The sequence below is a fragment of the Triticum dicoccoides genome, chromosome 2B (genome assembly GCF_002162155.2).
Source record: "Triticum dicoccoides isolate Atlit2015 ecotype Zavitan chromosome 2B, WEW_v2.0, whole genome shotgun sequence".
Taxonomy (NCBI): domain Eukaryota; kingdom Viridiplantae; phylum Streptophyta; class Magnoliopsida; order Poales; family Poaceae; genus Triticum; species Triticum dicoccoides.
In genome coordinates, this window is record NC_041383.1 from 213,376,885 (window position 1) to 213,382,079 (window position 5,195).

Below are 5,195 nucleotides of genomic sequence, written 5' to 3' on the forward strand. Positions count from 1 at the left end.
TCGGGCGTCTTAGCGACACCACATAAAGGGCTTTAAAAGAAATGCCACAGTCGGGCGTCTTAGCGACACCACATAAAGGGCTTTAAAAGAAATGCCACAGTCGGGCGTCTTAGCGACACCACATAAAGGGCTTTAAAAGAAATGCCGCAGTCGGGCGTCTTAGCGACACCACATAAAGGGCTTTAAAAGGAATGCCGCAGTCGGGCGTCTTAGCAACACCACATAAAGGGCTTTAAAAGAAAACACAATAAATATCCAGGAGGTAGAACAATCCCAGGGATATTCGATAATACCAATAATATCATGGGTTAGTCAACATTAATAATAATCATAATTATCACAAGTCACAAGGTATGATTCCAGTTCTGGTTTAACAGTTTCACCTCCGAAGACCGACACTAAGACCGACACTTGACCCATCCCAGACTATAATCCTTAACCATGGACACGGCTATTCGAATAGGTTTAATCTCTGCAGAGGGTGTACTCTTTACCCACGAGTAACGGATTCCTTTAGTACATCGGGACTAATTCCGTCTACGGTCTTTTTATTGAAAACACACCTAACTTGCACACACCAGCTTAACTCACATGTGTCTGGAATCACCCACGACACCTGTCAAGCAAAACTCTAAGTGGGGAGGCTACAACCTCGACGTTACATGGGATCACAAAATTTATACCGCATGCAAAACTGGGGAAGCTACCCCCTTCGGCTACAACCGAAACACCCATGCTCCCGGACCTGGTGGCATGACTACCGGATGCCTCCAGTATCTTCCACCATGGCCTCTCTGTACGGTGTGTGCTAGGAAAGGGGTTGACAACTTACTGAACCGTACCCTACTTATTGTAGAGACGAGTGGTAGTACGAAGCAAGTATGGGGGTTACTGGCACAAGACTCGATCTACGGTCGACTCAGGAGGTAGTAATATTTCCTGCAAGATTAACATAACAATGCATATTCTTCAACCAACAGATAGAAACACCACGTGACATACCCCATCATGCCATACCGGACACGACCATCTCGGCGGAGGACTAGGGACAAGACCGCGTCTACCCAAGACACAGGCCTTCCCGGCATTCCTTCCGGTATGCATGAAAGGCGTATGACGGTGATTACCATCACAAATCATGTCAACTCCATTTGCATGAAATTCGTTAATATGCACTTATGAGTAGGATCACATCCTCACATAAAATGACGTATGCTCGTGTCGGGGTGGTGTTGTCACCGAGTCAACCAACACACACAAAAAAAAATTACACCAGGGGTTCAGAATGCTTGCCTTTAGGTCATGGGAAAGCAGGGTGCATTCCAAAACATCTTGAAATCTTCAAAAATCCTATTAAAAGATTATATTTGAATTAACACACAAAAATCAAAACAGCACAAAAGTTGTTTTGAATTTTTTTCAAATAAATCCTAAAATAAACTAGACAATATTTGGAAGAGGTACGAGAAAGAATTAATTTATTTGGAGATGTATTTAAAAAGATACTGCTGGTCAAAGTTTGGTCAAAAATCTGTTATTTAAATAAAAACAGAAAAGAAAACGTTTCGAAATATACGTACACGTCAAAGGCGTAATCTGGAAATGTGCTTCCACTTATCCAGCATCGACTGCGCCTGAGTCACTGAAAGTGGGCCCGCCTGGCCCACTGGTCAAGTTTGACTAGTCCACTTCCCTCCTCTTCCTCCACCCAGGAGGGAGGGGCGGGACTCCGGCGATGCTCGCCGGTGAACGGCGGCACCGCTCGATAAACAGAGGTCACCCGCGGGCTCAGGGGGTCGAGGCGGTCACTTCGGTAGTTGTTTTGTTCTCTGGGGTGGACGGAGCTGCCGGCGGCAAGCTCCGCGGCGGACGGTGGTCGTCGGGAAAAAGTGTGATTTCGCCCGCGGCGAGTCCCGATGAAGATTGAGTAGGGGGGCGGACTCACGAGAGGGTGAGGGGGTTCCTGGTGGAGAGAGTGGAGAGGGGGAGGCCTTGGTTGCGCCGAACGGAGCCGGGAGGCGGCGGCGGCCGGACTAGCCAGAGTGGGGGAAGACGGACTCTTTCTCTCCAATTGACGGCAACGGGGGCACCAGGAGCATGGTGTGACGCTGCTAGTGTGCTCGGAGGGCTCAAGGGGCTTCCTTATATATGCGAGTCGAGGCGGTTCGGAGGCGGCCACGGATAAGGGCGTCGGCGACCGTCTTCTGTAGTTGCAGGGCAACGTGGCGCGGCTGGGGATGGCGGCAGGAGCTAGCGAACGAGCGGCTACTGCTCCAAGGGCGCGCTGGCGAGCGAAGATGGCTTGGGCGGCGCTGGCTAGCGCAGGAGCTATCGGGCGGTGGTGGCAGCTAGCGGCTGGCTTGCCGGAGACGTGGCGAGAGCTGCGGGCTCGTGGGGTGCAGAAGGGGACACGGCGTGCTAGCTGCGGTCGGTCACGGACCGGAGTGAGTGCGGGGCGGGACGCGGCGACTCGGGCGCACGCGCGTGCCAAACGCACGCTCTGGGCGTGCCCAGAGCACGCACGGACGTGCTCGACGAAATGCTATGGTATGCTAGGGGGTTTCGAACCACAAGAGAGTTAGCAGAGTGGGGTTATAAGATAGGGCAAATCCATGGGACAAGCATGATAGGTCAGGGGCTCAAGTTCACAAAGTAAACTTGAAATCATGCCAAATCTGGCTATGCACTCAGGGTGTTTGAGAAAATGCCAAAGGCACCTAGGAAAATCTTGGGGTGGCCAAATCTCCCAGAGTGGGGCCTCTTTAGAAGAAAGAGGGGATGGTGACGTTAGTTTGCAAAAAGGAGAAACTTGCTAGTGCAAGTTTTGCAAAATTGCACTTCTGGACAGGGAGTAAATGGCCTCATTACATGAACCAAAAGTGTTCCAAAGAGTGCATGCTCTTGGACTTAGAGGTTTTGCAGGGTTGACTACAAGCATGAGAAAGCACAAGGTCAATAGAGCAAGAATGAATGGGGTTGCAGTAGAAAACACAAGTCTGGTCCAAAATGAAAAAGAGGTTGATGCATTTAATTTTTCCAAGGAACAACACTATGTTTTGCATAAAGTTGGATGGCATGCTACCACTGACATCCCAAAATTTTGGTGGAGGCTCTAGGGAAATATTTAATTAGGCTATAGTGCAAAAGTCCCCACTGGACCAGATTTGAAAAACAGGTGCAACACTCAAAATATGCAATGAAATAATTATATTATTGCCCAAAAGTGATTTAGAGACATCAAATGACATCTCCAATTTTTGGTTGGATTTTTAGATAAATATATCAAATGGTTGCAGTTCAAAAAGAGCTCCAAAACTTAAAGAAAGTCATTTAATGATTAAAGCTCAGGGTGAAATAATTTAATAAATAAATCTACTGAATAAGAAAATGTTATACAGAGAGCATAGAAGTCCAATATATTTTGGAAAGCTCCACTTGGGAAAATAAAACTCCTTAACAATAAAAGAACAGTTCTGAAATCAACAGAAAAATCCAGAATGAAAAATTTTAAAACTCCTGGCAAAATTTTAATATATAAAACTTGGTTAAAAATTTTGGGGTGTTACACGGCAGCGGACTAAACCTCATCTGCGAGGAAACCCTTCAAAAAATGGAAATAGACTGGAGCCGCGTTGAGCGAAGAAGCACAACCTTTAGAGGAATAATCCCTAGCCGGGAAGCACGCTGCACAGGAAAAATCACACTTGATGTGGTGTTCGGCTCGCCAGACAATTACAGGTCCAAAGAGGTCACGTTCCAAGTGGCCCCGTTCAGCAGCGGATATCACGCTATATTAGGACGAGAGGCATTCACAATTTTTCAAGCCATACCCCATTACGGGTACATGAAGCTTAAGATGCCCAGGCCCAATGGAATAATCACTCTCGTCAGTGATCTGGACACAGCACTCCGCGCCGAAAACAAGACAGCCGCACTAGCCCTAGAGGCACTATGCGAAGCCTTAGGGGCAGAGGCGCTCACGACACTGCGCTCCATGGTGAACAGGGATGATGTGATACTCGACAAGAGATCCAAGTCCACCTCTTTTAAACCAGCGGACGAAATAGTCAAATTCCAGGTCCATCCAACGGACCCAACAAAGACGGCCTCCATTGGGGCACAGTTAAACCCCGATGTAGATGCCGCACTACGGGAATTCCTTCGGGAGAATTAGGACATCTTTGCCTGGCATCCTTCAGATATGCCAGGAATCCCACGCAAATTGGCAGAACACAGCCTAAACATCCTAAAAGGATTCAAGCCAGTCAAACAGGCTCTTCGGCGATTTTCCGAACCCAAAAGACAGGCAATGGGAGAGGAGCTAGCGAAATTATTGGAAGCCTGATTCATCAGAGACATCAAACATCCGGACTGGCTAGCAAACCTGGTGATGGTACCAAAGAAGGACAAATCCTGGCGCCTATGTGTCGATTTTAAAGACCTCAACAAGGCTTGCCCAAAGGACCCTTTCCCCCTTCCCCGCATCGATCAGATAATCGATGCTACTGCAGGGCACGATTCATTGTGCTTCCTCGATGCATACTCCGGCTACCATCAAATCAAGATGGCGGAGGCGGACCAAGCCGCAGCGGCATTCATTACTCCATATGGACCATTCTGCTTCAACACGATGCCTTTCGGACTCAAAAACACCGGCACAACATATCAGCGCATGATTCAGACATGTCTGGCTACCCAGATCGGCAAAACAGTAGAGGCATATGTAGACGACGTGGTCGTCAAAACCAAACACGTCGAAACTCTAGTAGACGATTTGAGGCTCACATTCGACGACCTCCGAGCATATGATATTAAGCTGAACCCAGAAAATTGTGTTTTCGGCGTACCAGCCGGAAAGCTCCTGGGCTTCATTGTATCCGGTAGAGGAATTGAAGCAAACCCAGCCAAGATCCAAGCTCTGTCACAGCTGGATATTCCAAAAGACCTCAAACAAATACAAAAATTGACTGGATGCCTGGCGGCTCTAAGCCGCTTCATCTCCCGTTTGGGAGAAAAGGCATTACCCCTCTATCGCCTCCTCAGGCGCACCGAACACTTCGAATGGACGGATGCTGCCATTGCCGGACTCGAAGAAATAAAAGCCATATTGGCAACAAATCCGGTCCTGGCCGCGCCTAACCTAGGCGAACCAATCTTGTTATATATCGCGGCAACACATCAAGTAGTAAGCGCAG